The sequence below is a fragment of the Centroberyx gerrardi genome, chromosome 19 (genome assembly GCF_048128805.1).
Source record: "Centroberyx gerrardi isolate f3 chromosome 19, fCenGer3.hap1.cur.20231027, whole genome shotgun sequence".
NCBI lineage: Eukaryota > Metazoa > Chordata > Actinopteri > Beryciformes > Berycidae > Centroberyx > Centroberyx gerrardi.
In genome coordinates, this window is record NC_136015.1 from 2855799 (window position 1) to 2872285 (window position 16487).

Below are 16487 nucleotides of genomic sequence, written 5' to 3' on the forward strand. Positions count from 1 at the left end.
AAAGTTCTTCCTTGCCCCATGAGCAACCTTTCCACAAAGTTTCACGCAAATCCGTTCATAACTTTTGGTGTTATTCTGCTGACAGACAGACAGACGGAATGGCGCGAAAACGTAACCTCTTTACAGTCAAAATCATTAATGTGCCTTGGGGACATTGGGTAATTTTGTCTCCATCTTTGGTGCTCAGCGCTCATTGCTGCGGTGTTTCTGCACAAACCACAATCAAACAGTGTGTCCAGTACTGTGACGTCAAGAAACCACATACTTCCTTCAAAAGACTGTTACCATTTTAATTTGGGAGTTTTTAAACTCTTAAAGGTGCTATCAAGCACTTAATTTATTGGAGGGATGAAACCTCACATCATGTTTTAAAACACTTTATGATGAGTCAATACCACATTCAGCATAATGAGTTGACAGCAACATTGGGGTTTTAATTCCCTTCAGTTGCCACTATATTTTGGGTTTCAGGACACTTTCTTTTTACAGTGTAAGAAACTGTGCGGAGGAAGAAATTGGCTAGCTATTACAGATGAGGAGGACTAATTATCGTCCTGCCATAATATATTTAATTGATTTAAATGATGATCCAGTTTTCTGTTTGCACTGAGCGGAGGATACAAAGCCTGGTGTGGTGGAATGCATCTGGCCTGTGTAACTTTTGATCTTGGATGAACCTTCTACCTTGACCCCTCGGGGACCAGCTTTCCTTTAGCAGGAAGGGTAATGTTGTCATTACAACATGCCATGCCAAGATCAACACAGCCAACTAAAGACTTTTCCACATTGGATTTGACTGTCTGCTTTGTTTTTCCCAACAAAATGATTTAGTATGATTTTCGGTATGGCGTTGGTGTTGATAGATGGCGCACACTGAAGTACGATACCCCGAACTATTGCGAATATTGTGATTACACTTGTCGAGTCCAAGTTGTGAGGGAAAGAAACTGTATCTTCAGTGACTTTCACCAGAGCAGAAAATGAAACAGATACCGAAATCTTTCTGTTTTCAACCTGAGTCTCAGTTTTTCCTCAGTGACTCAGTTGCTTTGAGAATAACACTGACCATGGATGTGCCTGCATTGGATTTCTCACAGCTTTTACAGACACTTTGGGACGTTTCCAGGACATGGTTCATCTGGGAAAGATTGAAAATGGCCATCTGTGAATAATCTACAACTGCTACATGTTTATTCAAATAATTAGCATAACTGGAAGATCAACAATGCTAAAATCTTTTAAGGCCACCGACGGATCTTATTCAGTTTTAGTGGGATGTAATATGGGGGAATAAAAATGAATCAAAATACAATCTGCCATATAAACTGAGAGAGTGCAGTCTCAGAGTCAAAAGGTCATAAAGATGTTGGCAAACTGCGTTTGTATTACTATTTCACAGGAATGATCGAATTTGTGTAATAATGTGATGGTAACCTTAAGTCTAATGCCATGATATGACAGTGGAAAAGTAGGATTTGGGGCCAAGGAATTTTCTTGTGCTCAGGAAGTTGTTCAGAATCTGAAGATTATGGCTGGATGAGATTGAATGACGAAATGCAGGAAACCACAAGCCCTCCAATAAACTGGCAGGGGACCATGACTGACAGCTGTTTTACCCATTTAGAGCTTTATTTATTGGCATAAGAGCCACTTTTACTATTTGTGGTATGAGGGAATTGCCTGCCTGGACCAAGAATTTAAGGTGCACAAGCAAAATGTGACTTGCGACACCTGGAGTGATCAAGTATTGCGACACACACATATTATACTGAACAAACACAGAGAGCATTCTTCATATATCAGTGTGGCTCTCAATGTCTCATCACCTAAACTTACATAATGCAGCTCTGATCTCTGGTCACTGAACCTATTAATCCTTCTGCCTTAGTCATATTTATTGATGTCTGTATTTTCTTAAAGCACTGTCCAAGTTGGAGCGCTCTCAGAAAATGCAGCTAGCCCATATCATTGATTCCAGACCAAAGCAAAGGGAGTAGTAAATATATTTAGTATGTCCACACATTTTTGTTCTTACTGAAAACCGCTGTTCACAGCTCTCATCCTTTGAAGGAAAACACAAACATCTGCGCAGCAAATGCTGTCGTTCTCCGATAATGACTTGAGCCCAAAACTTGTAGACACAATTTGAAAGTACATTATTCTACAAATTTGCCAGCAGGAACTTGACAGTATTTTGAGTTTGAATGGTTTCGCAAAATGTAATATGTTCCTTTGATGTGTGGTTGAAGATTTGGATTTCAAAATACACCCATCTTCTCGGCCTAAATCAGCAAGTGGGGCTGCAACAGAGAACAGTGTCCCATCTCCACTAATTAAGAAAATAAATTCTGGTGTCACTGGTGGGAAAACTTCTCCACACAGGAATCCAAACTGAAGAGTGAAATCCAAAAGTGTTGTCATGGGTGTCTGTGCACCATTTTAGCATTTAAATACAGGACCTTCGGCCAGTTCTAAAACATATTTGAAAACTCTATTGAACTATGAACAGTAAGCAGGATGCTAGCTATTGCTGCCCTTCAGTACATGCAGTGACCTGGCATGCTATTGTGGTTTCCCTAGAGGCACTGGGATCCTGTGCGGCCGGTTAGACCCACCTGTAGATTCACTCAATGGCTGCTGTCCTGTTCCACTAGCCTGTCCTATAGGAACCCTCTCTGTATGGCTTAGTGTTTTGAGAAATCATACAGCAGGCAGCAGCTGATTCACTACTGTACACTAATAGAAATGTTGGTCTTACACCTTTTAGGTTAAGTCTGAGTTGACATTTCTAGGAGTAGGGCATTACACTACCTGAAATGTTGTAATACTGCATTATTAGGCATTTGGGTTATTTTGGGTATGTCAGTGATATAGTGTGCTAACCACAATGCTGTAACTTTGACCACTAGAGACTTTGGTTATAGTTAATTTCTTCATTTAATCCCTAGGTGAGCAGATGCAGCTACTGTCAACTTTACTGTCAACAATGAGATGCATTGAAGAGACCTAGCCAATCATCTGGACATTATAGAGGGAGGACTGTGGAACCAGAGAAATGTTCATCTTAATAAGTGTATCAGTCTTTATTTTAGTTTTTTCAATTTATTTTTTCAATTTCAACCTCATTATTTCCCTAAAATGAAAGTCAGCAGGCTCAGATATTGTCTCTCTTCTCTCTATTGTTGTCTTTTTTTTCTTTATTATCTTGAAACAAATGAGATGACAAGTCTCACAGCTCTGTAAGATTTAAGGATAATGGGTTTAAGGTTAAGCATGGCTGATCATACTGGATTTTTTTTTGTGCCAGTTCCCACATTAAAAACATGATTTATGGTTATTCATTGTGACTATATTAATAATACATGGAGCATACATCACATGACACATACCACTCTCTATATACTGTTAGCAATTTGAGCACCATCTGTCCAGTGGGTCCTTGTGCAGTGGGGGGCTGAGAATATTTCTTTCCTTCTTTCTTTTTGACTTGCGTGGTTTGGAGTTGTTAGCAGGCTGCACATATTGTTTTCATTGTGCAAAACATCATGGCAACGTTGTAAGAACATTGTGTCCATATAGTCTGCTGTCAGAGTTGACCCGTAGAGGACAGAGCAGCCCTCCCACCTCTGGGCTGAGTGCCGAGATGTACACCTGCATTAGAGGCAAACTGTATTCCCTGTCTGATGAGCTGTCTTGTGAAGGGCTTTTTAATAAGCCGATCCTTCCCAACTTTGCTCCATGGACAGAATACAGGACAATATGACAGCTGGCTGCAATAGGCTCTCAGGTGATGTAACACACCCTCTGGCGGCCATATTGGAGGTCCTCAGCTCATGAGCAACAACATCTGAGAATGATTGATTGGGGTTATAAATGCAACTACTGTCTCAACAGAATTGAATAGACATTTTCCACTGTGAACTGATAATTTAAAAATCTGATTAAGAACAATTTTGTGGGAACCTGATGTCAGCATGTTAGCTAGCTAACCATAGTATCTGGTCAGCTAACCATAGTATCTGGTCAGCTAACCATCATTGTCTTATCTGATTTGCGCACTAGCTAATAATGTTGTATCTGGTAGAACTTAGCATTAGTAGTGGCTAGTAGTCGCATGTTAACATTAACATCAGTTGCTGTGATAAATTTGCCAACTGTCTAGTTAGCTAGCCAACAAAGTCAAACACCAACTGTTTGTTCAAGTTAAAGCTACAATAAGAAACCTAGCTTTCTTTTTACATTAAAATAACAAATAAATAGGATATACTCACAGAACTTGAATGGATAGAACGGTCCTTCCTCTGTTTGCCTTGGGAATTTGACTAGTACAGCATAAAATTTGGCGATTTGGGAATTTTAAGGGTTAATTGATATGGTGACAACACAAGTCTGGGCATTAAGGCTGTAAAGTTTGTCACACTTGCTTGAGAACTGTGCAGATGTGTCAAAACTCTGCAAGCTGACGTTAGTGATGAGGTTAAAATAGCATTATCAAAGATTGTACTTCTCTTGCTAGCTCTTCCCTTCTCGCCTCAGCGACTTGTTCGTTCATACGGAAGCTAGTCCAACGGTACACATAAAAATGCAGGAGCAACAAGAAAAGAAATGACAGTGAAGCTAAATGTAAAAAAAAAAAAAGGAACATCAGCGTTTTTTGTTTTTTTTTGCAGACTGGCTGCGTTTGCTGTCTGCACAACGCCTTCAACGCCTGTGGAGGCTTTATGGATAACAGTTACCTCAGCCTCAGGCTAGATGACAGCTTATCAAGATGAGTGACAAGTGCTGGGGTGGAAACTTGGCCAACTGAGGGGGAGGAGGGCGGGACTAACAACACACTGCCTGTTGCATACTGTAGTTTTAACTGAGCTGACTCTTCTCAAGCTACAACTCAGAGTGTTTTGGAGTAGAGACTAGGGCTAAAGACAAGACAGTTTACTGTGTCACAGAAACCTCAATGTGTACACAAATCAATCTTATCAGACTATTCACTTTTACTTCTAACATTGCTGAATTGACCTAGTGTGTTTCAATCCTGCTCCTCAGGACCCAGTGCCCTGCTGGTTTTATATTCATTCATTCATTCATTCATCCAAAACGTTATTTCTCCAAGAAATCATATATAATAATATATGCATGGCCCTTTTCTTTCCTTGTTTTTTTTTCTTTCTTAGTTTTCTTTTCTTTTTTTAAATCACTCACCTCAGGGAACATGGACTTGTACCAACTGACATTTAATGCCCATTTAACTTGGTTGGTTGTAAAACATGTTGCAGGCCGGTACTGAATACAACTAGATGAAGTAAATGAATTGTATTTCCTGAGGTTATTTGCCAGAAGAAACACAGAGATGATGGTTCTTTGTGTGGGGGATCTAGTTTTTCACAGCAGACATGTCACCTGGAAAAAAAAAAGAAAAGAAAAAAAACATTCTTGCTCAGCATTTGCTGAAGGAAAGAAAAACAAGAGGCTTTTAGCGCTATCATCAATATGACGGTGGTGTCTGAAGAGTTCTAAAATATAGTTTAATCACTTCTTACACATCCTGGAGTATAATGAGCTGTAATATTTTGGGTGGTGATTTGTGAAGCTTGTGTGGTCTGGGATTTGTATCATGGTGGTATGCTTTACCACCATGCTATATTGTATGTGGAACACAGAATAGATGTTTTCTCTATGTTTTTGTTATCTTTTTTAACCCGGTCTTACCTTGGCTGGCTAAGTTAAAATAGTAGGCTGATGGCAATCGGACGCCCATAGCTCAGCTTTGGCAGGGAACCTCAGTCTATAGGTGGAACACTCTCAAGAAGAAAATGCATACAAACGTTTTAGTGGATTTACAAAAGGAAACTGTGATTTACAGCCCCGAACCAGATGGTTTAGAAGCTCCAGATGTTCGGCGGTGAGCGTTTTCACTGGCCAGGTTTGCCCTATGCGTCCCGGTACAGAGAAGATATAAAGAATCGAGATCCCTAACAATATCATGGTAGGGGGCGATTGTGAAAAATGCAGACTCAGGCTCGGTAACTGAGCTGTTGTCTGTGTGTGATTGCAAGCCCAGAGGCATGAGGAGCAGATCATGATCAAACAAGCAGAGCAGGTTTGGAATTTATGTTGGAGCAAAGACAGCGATTTTCTGGGTAATCAAAGGATGAGACAGAAACGTTGTGTCTTGTTCGTCTTGATTTACATGCAGAGTTCTCTTCAAAGTCACGTTTTGAGAGAGAGAGAGAGAGACAGAGAGAGAGAGAGAGAGAGAGAGAGAGAGAGAGAGAGAGAGAGAGCAAGATATTAAGCCATGTCTTTCAAGCAGAGGTGGGGACTTGAGTCACATGACTTGGACTCGAGTCACAGTTTTAAGGTCTTGAGACTTGACTTGGTGCATGAAAAGAAGACTTGACTTGACTTGACTTGGGACTTGACTTTGACTTGTACTTGATGACTTGAAAAGGTTTCTAAAGTCTTGACTTGAGATCTTGTGTTTGTGTAAATGACTTAGATTGAAAGTGATGAGATTTGTTCCATTAGATGACTGAATTTAAATTCTGTTTTCTGAATTTGTATGGAATGATTGAATTTATTGAAGTTGAAACTGATTATAGAAATCAATCTCATGATGCTCTTACCAAGTTTTTATCCTATTAAAACCATATTGCATTGAAAAGTCCTAGATATTTAGTTTCCTTTAAGATATTAAATTGATTTTGGACTCTTGATTTGTTCTGACTTGACTTGCTGTTCTACATTTAGACTTGAGACTTGACATTAATGACATGGATTTGACTTGGACCTGACTTGGTGTTCTACATTTGGACTTGTGATTGACTCAAGACTTGAGACTGACTTGGGACTTGAGCAAAGTTGACTTGGTCACACTTCTGCTTTCAAGCCATACATGGAATTGTTATTCAAACCAAAAGAATGCAGCTTTATTGCATTTAGAAAGGCAGCTGGCACAGCTGAGCAAAAATGAGTGTCATTTCAATGAACTGTGACATCGTCACAGACAACTATGTCACCCACATTTTCCTTTAGATCTGTCTCCACTGTTTTTTTTTTGCTTTTTTTCCCGGGGATTTCCAGGGTCTTCCCTCTTCCAGAGATATAATTTCTCCACCATACTTCATTCAGCTCTGTGTGCGCTTCCCAGTCGCTGTGCAATTTTCCAAGGTTTTGTTTTCCAGTCATCAGGACATTTTACCGCTACTGATCCAGTCTTCCTCCACTGCCAAAGTGCCACATGCTGTCATTGCCCTGCTGGCTTTTTCCGACCGCTGGCTCTCGACACCGCACCAGCCCTCCATTAAACGTCCCGCTCTGGAGCGGCGGTGTACGTTCCACGCGACCACAAATAACCAGACTGCATGGAAGAGGCCGCTTCCTCCTTTTTTTTTTTTTTTCCTTTTTCTTCTTATGGTTAAGGTGCATAGCAGCTGATGGGATTGAATTGATCTCGGATCTCTAAGCAGAGGCAACTAGAAAAAACTATCAGAGGGGAATGACAGAAAGGCGAAATAAAAGGGTTTTGGTGGAGTGGAGACTTGCTCCTTGGGGGCTAAATAAAGCAGGAGAAAGGAAAAGGGGGGAAGTGAAAGAGAGCAGGTTGCTGACAGATAAACCCTCTCTTCTGGCCATCACCAGCCTGGGGAGTCTACCAGGCTGGAATCCTGTCCAAGGTCCAAATCTCCAACCACCTCACTGCAAATACCAGATGTATCCATTCAAAAGATCCATATCTATTTTGCTAGCCTGGAGGAAAAGACAAAAACTGAGCTGTAAAATAGAAAACAAACACTCAGCAGGTGATGTAATATGCTTAGTCATCAAAGCTGAAGCAAAATTCTCGGAACAGAAAAGGAAAAAAATGCAAATCCTTCCGATTGCGTTCCTTCAGTGGTAAAATATTGGAGGAGCAGCGAAGGATTAGGGTTCAACCAATATGGCTTTTTGAAGACTGATACTGATACCGCTATTTTTTGGATTTAAGCTGCTGATAACTGATATTTTGTGCCGCTATTCAATATCTTTAAATTTGACCATGTTCATGCCAAGAAATTTGGAGTATTCAGCGTTTCCCTCAGAATTCATGCAGGGTAGAAAAGCCTCTGAAACGGCATTTAGACCATCATGGGACACTAAAAGTCTCCATTGAAACACAGGATAATAATAATCATAACTATATTCATAATTGCGCATCCTGTGGAATCCAATCAAAATGTCAGTTCAGGTTCAGAGCTTCCCATTGACAACCAGTGCAGTACTGAGCAATTCTACATTAAACATGTAATCAGTCAAACTGCATCATATCCATCATATCAGAGGTGGACTACACTGACTGGACCAGATCTGATTTTTGAATAAAAGGCCCATATTGGCTCTATATATCGATCTAACCCTACTAAGGATTTTACAACACTTTGCGATTTGAGGATTAACAAACATGGTTGATAGAGAAAGACATGGAATAGAGAGGGGAAGCATTCTCAGGCCTGGACAGGTGGAGTCTCTGGGTGTTTGAGGGTTTCGAGAGTAAAGTAGAGAGCCGTAAAGCTGTGGCGGGAAGTGCGGGGGGTGGGGGGAGGGACTATAAACAAACGCCATGGGAAATATAACATGAGTGACCAGGCCTTTTCTTCACGGCCACAGAGATTAAAATACTTTACAGCGTGCTAGCAGTCCTGGAGGCATCAGAGTAATGTGGGGTCGATCTGACAAGTCACACAAGATTTTCAGGTATTTTATTTATGAGTAGGGATGTAGTGGAGGGTAAACCCACCTAATCTAGTAAAATTAATTATGATGCCTTGATATAATTACTGTAAACAAATGAGACCATGCTGGAGACGATTGGTAGCCTCTATCTCACACCGGTGGTATTGTTAGTGCTAGTGTTTCTCCAAATTAAGACCACATTTCCCATAAACCCTGATGCCTCCGGTTGCAAAGAACGTGTTGCTACTTGTTCCTTCGCTTCACTGAAGAGGATAAACAGTTGAAAGTGATAGGGCCTTTTAAGGGGAAAAAGCACAAATTAAAGGGCCATTAACTGATCTTTGACCTATAATACATCCCCATGCAAAATACTGGAATATTAATACTGCTTTGCCATTTGCTTTTTGGTCTGAGAACGAGGCCTTTTAGCCTTTGTAGCTGAAATGCGTCCAAATCCAAAATGAGTTTTGAGTGGATTATGGTCATTTTGTGCTTTTTGTACTTATGGTCATTTTGTACGTATTGCCACTTTAATGCTTTTATTAAAAAAATAAAAATAAAAAAAGTATTTAGCGCTACATCACTGCCTATATGGGGATATCATGTAACGTGTTTCAAATTCATGATGCACGCACGTCCACATTTTCACCTGACGGAATTGAAATCGCTCTTGAAAAACCAACACTTGTCATAAAGTAATGACCACTGCATCTGTGGAGGAATGGATGTAATTTGTGTTTCTCCTTTGACATTTCCCAGGAAGCCGTAAATCACTCGAACCCAGGACAGTACACCTACAGTACACCTACTCACACCAGTCTAAGTCTGTATTTGTCTCTGAGAGAGCAACCTTTCAGTCTCTGACCCCGAGTTCATCCAAACAAATCGCGATCACTTCCGAACGCCATTAGCGGCGAACTTGTCCAAAACAAACCAGGGCAGAAAGCCTTAAACCTGTTTCCCAGCCACGGTCCTTCCTCCGTCAATAGCCGCAGATGATCATTAAATAAACTCAGGCTATTCCTCTCAAGCTTTAATAATGAAAACCCCAAATCTAAAATATATATGCAAGAAGCACATGTGCCAGTGGCCGTCTCTTGCACATGTTTTGACCGGTCTTTCATCACTTTCTCTCGTTCTCCCCCCGCACACATTTCAGAAGAGGTCTGGCATGTGTTAAACTGTCCAGAATACGAGAAGGAGAGAGGGAGAAAGAGGGAGGGAGACAAAAAAAATGAAAGAAAGAAAGAGAGAGAGCGAGCACGGGCCAAGGTGGGTGGGAAGCTGGAAGAAATAGAGTCATGGGGAAACGGGAGGTAGAGAAAGCACGCACGCGGATTAAAGTAAGATTAATAAAAATCTTCTGAGCGTTAGTTGGGGTGTTGCGCCCGGCTTGAGGCCTCTGTTTGAAAGCCACGGTCAACAGTGGATAATAAAGTACAAAGAGTGGCGTGGTTGGTGGTGAGGCTGCGGTGTGACGCTCCTCTGTGCTCACTGCTGGGCGAGGATGCTGTGATCGCAGCACGGCTTTGAGGACAAAACACATCACATGTTACCGCCCTTCTGCAGTTAGACCGATATATCTGAAGAAATTTGGCGTAAAAAAATAGAAATACCTTAAGTTTTCCATCAGGCATTCTCTTAATCTGGTGTTATGTGTTTGTTTTAAAGTGTGATTGCAAGTCTACAAAATTGCCGATAAAATTGACTTACTTATTGACTTCTAAAGTTAGACCAATATATGACCAATATACTGTATACTGTATATATGAGCCGCTCCTATCCTTAAAAATTCGGTGTCAGTGTAGTTCACCTCTGATATGATGCAGTTTGATTGATTACATATTTATTGCAGAATTGATCAGTACTACACTGGTTATCTATGGGAAGACCTTGACACGGATTGACTCTAATGAGACATTTTGGTCAGATTTCACACAAATATGCATGATTATGATTGTTATTATTGGCCTAAATGCGCTTCAGAGGCTTTCCCACCCTGACATAAAACTCTAGAGGAAACACTGAATACTTGCAATTCTTTGGAATTTTTTGGCACGAAAATGTTGAAATTTAAAGATACTGAGTATTGGCACAACAACAGCTATCAACTATAAATCACACATTTCCCGTTATTGGCAGCTTCAGTCCAAAAATAGCGGTATCTGCCTTTAAAAACCCATAGGGTCTCTACATCCTTCTATCTAGACCGGTCTAGTTGTAACTCTATGGGAGACAGCACTCTGTCTCTCCGGCTGGATGTTATTGTTTAAAGAACAAACCCCTTGCCCGATGCAGAGGGGGTTCGCCCCCAACAGTGAGGGCTTCATAAATCTTCGCTGTGACTGGAAGTTCCTGGCTGCGCAGGTTGGAGGGCGGACAAAAGCACCAAAGCGCTCAGGAAACTGCACTGCAGCTGCACCCACGGGGACATGAAATAACATCAACATTGGCCCGGGCCGCGGGCGCTGGCGGGGTCACGAGGGGTGGCGTGACATGTGTGGACGACACGGATGGGACGGTGTGAAAAGCGTAATGTGCCCCTGTCTGTGTGACCACACCGGGGTGAGCTGCTGATAGCTGTGCTAATTGTTAGCTCAGCAGGGAAGTGCGCTCAAAGGTTGGAGTTTTAGTCCTAGAAACATTTCCCAGAAGCAGTAATAGTCCCATTGGTCGAGTTAAGCTTCGATGGGCGGAGCCGAGGAATCACAGTTTTTCTGGCTAAGTAACATTAGACTGAAGTACAGTGGAAAAGACAAGAGGTAAGAGAGGAAGAAGCTAATATTATGAAGCCTAGCGGTCTGCTACTAACTGAAAAAAACCTCACATCCCCCATATGTGGAGACCAGGGGTCGCGTTAACCGAATATTTTCCGTCATTGACGGAATTTTTTTTAACAATGACGGAAAAATCTGAAGGCCGTCCGTCATTTTGACAGATTACACTGAGGGCGATCTACCCTAACGTTAAGTAATTCACACGCAACACTGTCAATAACCACATGTAGACCACCTGTAGTAGACCCCCTGTCCAGTTGGTGGCGAGTGTGCATATTAATTAGCTATTGTTTACTGTAGAAGGAGCGCATGCTGTGGGATTTCCTCCCAGTGAAGCGAGTGCTTGCAGGATCGGGAAATCCCACGTTCAGAGAGTCTTGCCGACTTCTGATCACTTCCCTGGGAGAAATGTTCCCCGACTTCAAAACTCTGGCTGAAGTGGCGCTGGTAATTCCAGTCTCCAGTGTGGCAGCAGAGCGCAGGTTCAGCCTTCAGAACAAAATTAAAACGGCCATGACAAGCCGTCTTTTCTCTCTTACTAGTGCAGTGCCCGTTCGCACCGCTACTGCACAGAGCGCTGTTCGCTTGTTTATTCAAAGATTATTAATATTGAACGTGTCGCGTGTCCAAATTGCACCAAATCCGACACTGCACGTCCTTGGGTCCCCAGCAATACACCCGCCAAGTGTGAAGTAGATTGGACGAACGGTTCTCGAGATATGCGAAGGACAGACAGACAGACAGACAGACAGAGATTCCTTGCTTTATAGTAGCCTATGATAAATGCATAATCTAACTTTGTTCTTCTGTATATTAAATATTATTGTGATCGATTGTTTTTGAAAATTAAATGCTATTAAATAGGCTATGTCTCATTATCATTAAAAAAATGAAAATGAAAATGACGGGTAATAATAGATTATGACGGAATTTTTACGACCCTGTCCGTCAAAATGACGGACAACGAGAAAAAACGCAACCACTGGTGGAGACCATCATATCCGTTCATGTCTGTGTGTTTTACAATCTATCCATAGTAAGTTATCTAGGTTAGCTAGTTAGCCTAGCTAGCTCACCTTCCAAGTTCAAACTAGCCATACTAGCCTATAGCTATCTAGGTAAGCTAGTTAGCTAGCTGCTGACCTTCCAACATCATAATAATAATAATAATAATACATTTTATTTGAGGGCGCCTTTCAGGACACCCAAGGTCGCCTTACAATGCATAAAAAAAGAAACGCACTCGAACAGGTAAAAACAGCGAAACATAGCAACGACAACAGCGTAGACAAAACAAGTGACATAGAGTGGGCAGACACATATAGGAGGGGGAATAAAAACAGTAAAACTGTAAGGATGAAAGGGGAAATGCACAGTACGGTGAGGATTACAGTGAGTAGGCCAGTTTGAACAGGTGAGTTTTGAGGTGGGATTTGAATGCTGTTATGGTATCAGACTGTCGAATGTGTGGGGGCAGGGAGTTCCAAAGCCTGGGAGCAGTGCAGCTGAAAGCCCTAGCACCCATGGTGCTGAGGCGTGAGGTGGGGATGGTCAGGAGACCAGCTGAGGATGAGCGCAGGGAGCGGGAGGGGATGTAGTCCTGGAGGAGGTCAGAGAGATAAGTGGGGGCTAGGTTGTGGAGGGCTTTGAAGGTGAGCAGGAGGTTTTTGTAGTCGATTCGGTATTGAACAGGGAGCCAGTGTAGTTGGATGAGAATGGGGGTGATGTGGTCGGATGATTTGGTGCGAGTAATGATCCGGGCGGCCGAGTTCTGAATGATTTGAAGCCTGTTAAGCAGTTTGGTGGGAAGGCCAGAGAGAACAGCATTACAGTAGTCAATCCAGGATGTGACGAATGCATGGACCAAGACTTCAGTGCTGGATTGAGACAGGGATGGGCGGAGTCTGGAAATGTTGCGGAGGTGGAAGAAAGCAGTCCGGGTGATGTTTTTTATGTGAGGTGCAAAGGAAAGGGTGTTATCCAGAATGACACCGAGGCTCTTAACTTGGCTGGAGAGGGGTACAGGGAAGCCATCAATGATGATGTTTAGAGCTTTGGTGTTTTGGGCTTTGGATAGGGTGGTTTTGGAGCCGATGAGCAGGGCCTCAGTTTTGCTGCCATTGAGCTTCAGAAAGTTCCTGCTCAACCAGCTCCTGATGTCCTGGAGGCAGGTGGTGAGGGGGGTGGGAGGAAGGGCAGTGGTGGGTTTAGTGGAGATGTAGACCTGAGTATCATCAACGTAGCAATGAAAGTGGACACCATGGTGACGGAAGATTGTGCCATGGGGAAGGAGGTAGATGATGAATAGGAGTGGACCCAGTACTGACCCCTGGGGGACACCCAGTGGAACAGCAGAACACCTTGACCTGTGTGATCATGAATGCCATGGTTATGAAAAAAAATAAGTCATTGCCATTTATATTTTTATTTATATTTTGCCGAAAGTTCCTTCTTCAGAATTCAACTTTGCCAGGCAATTAACTTAAACTCGCAAGCTGTTTTTGTTTTTTTTTGGCTCCGCCCATTGAGGTTTGACTCAACCAGTGAGATTATTTCTGTTTTCATTGCAGCTCTTCCTCCAGGAAATTTCTGAATAACTAAAACTCCAATCTGCACCTCCAAACCTTTTGTGTCATACAGCACACCGCCTGAATGGGCTTTATGCTTTCACTCAATACATTTGTTCTCATTAGTTAGACTGCCCTCATGTGCTTTCTTATGACTATGCATCCAGCATGCAAACTGCACTGTATGACAAAGATACTTTGCCGCATGGATGAATTCCTTTTGTTGGAGACAGTGGCGAGTCTATTGGGAATAAAGAACAAAGAGTAAGAATGCTCTTTCATATTTTTTTTTATTTTACAATGACTGACAGACATGGAAACAGACAGATAATGGAAAAATGTTTCTAGTTCCCAGTTATCATTTTTTTAATTGCTGCATCAAAGTATAGGGAGAACATCAGAAGAAAATGAGCTTGTATGACCGCTTCCCCTCCACTCTATTCCCCTCCCTGTTATGCGAGTTTACAGCGGCCTATGATAGAGATTAATAAAGCAAATCCCTGCCTACTGCCTAGTGAAGGTCCAACTCTGTTTTTTAAAGAGTAGTTCGCTGGCGTTCAGTGGTGAGAGCCTTTGACTTCCACAGACTATGCACCATGTATTCTTGGCTGGGAGCGGCGGAGACAGCGGCGTGAAGTATTGCGATGACAGAGAACGTTTGTCCAGTGTCCTGGGGCTTAAGCTGCTGTTTGAGTTGGCGCCCTGTGTGAGGATCCCATGTGCCAAATACCGAAAGCTCTCACACCCCATTGATAACGTGACTGACAGGGCATCCAGTTACTAAGCAGACTGCAAATCAATGCCTCATTTGAGGGCGCTGGTGACTACAAGGAGGCCACATCTTAACATGATTAGTGAGAAGGCCTGATTTCTGTCGTTTGCAGCTATACACTTTAGATAATACCAACGTGTGTGCAAAACTGCGTGACCGCCTGTGCTTGTGTGTGTACGCTTGCGCACGCAGCGGGCCGACGGGAGCGCTGGCAAACGATTTAGCAGATTTCATCATTTCTTCCTGTGGCATTCGGTGTAATTCCTCCAGCTCGCCCCTGTCCACATTATCTGCTGCCAGACTCTGCAGTGTCCCACTGTGCAGCAGAATAACGACATGCAGAGCCGAGGCCTGGCCGCCCCGACCGCCTTCCAATGACACTCCGCATCAATCATCCGGTCCAAAACCCCTCCAAAGAAAAAGAGAGAGAGAGAGAGAGAGAGAGAGAGAGAGGGAAAAACAGGCAAATCAACAATGGCTCAAACTTTCTGTCATTGATGTTTGAAGCCGGGCAGCAGGTTTGGTTGTGTGCCGAGACAAATGGCCAAATGGGAGAGCGGTTCCAAAACAAAACCAGCACGGCTTGCGGATCGACTTTCTTAGGTAGCGCAAACTACTGAATGAAAACAATAGCATGTCAATAACAGAAACTGCGAAACCGCTGAAGACGATACTCTCGGCAACTCTCTCTACAGTTTTTATGATTTTCCGACTGCATAAAAAATGCATGGCAGCCAACTTATACAATATTCAGCAAACACATTTCAAATCTACTTTCACATACTGCTGCTCCATTCGGTTGGCAGGGCCTCGGCTGCGTATTTCACTTGGCACACGGTCTCCTTTACGTCTCCGGCTGAAATACCCCGCAGAAAGAGTGAAATAATTACAACAACAATGACATAAATTCAGCAGACTTATTCCACTTATATTGTGATAATAACATAAGTTGGGGCATGGCGGATGACTTTAAGCAGAGCTCGGCCCATTTGAGCGCCCTGTGTGGCCTCGTGGGGCGATAACCTCCTCGGTGTTTGGGAGCATTCGGTTAGCTGAGGCTCGGTGCCGCCCTGCCCGGGAGGTGCAGGTTGCCAGAGCTGCTGCAGAGAGACGGATGGGTGGTCTGGAGCCGTAACTTTCTGAAACTCAACAGCAGGGTCCAAAAAGCACCCGGCGTGCCAACATGATGCACGCATTATGACGATATGGAGGAAGGATACAGTATTAAATAGGTTATAACTGTCTGGTTGAAAGCTGTCTTTCCAAGGATCCCATCATGGCTAAATATCAGTGCACTGCATTTTATCTTGTATCCAGACTTATCAAGCTTATTTTAGGATTTTTTTTTAGTAAAATCATCTTACTGCACTGGCAGATAATTTTACCGGTTTCAACAAATTTGCCTTTTTTTCAGGAGAATGTAACTTGTTTCAGGACATTTACTTGGTAAAAGTGAAATTGTCTTGGAGAAAGTTTATTGTTTCAAGATTTTCTTCATTGTTTCATGATGATTTCTTGAAAGAAGTCATACTGGCATGCGCAATTTATTGAAACCAGCAAGATTATCTGCCAGTGCAGTGAGGTAATTTGACTAAAAATATCATGAAATAAACTTGATAGGTCTGGAAACAAGTTAAAATCACTGGACAGCTTGACATTTTT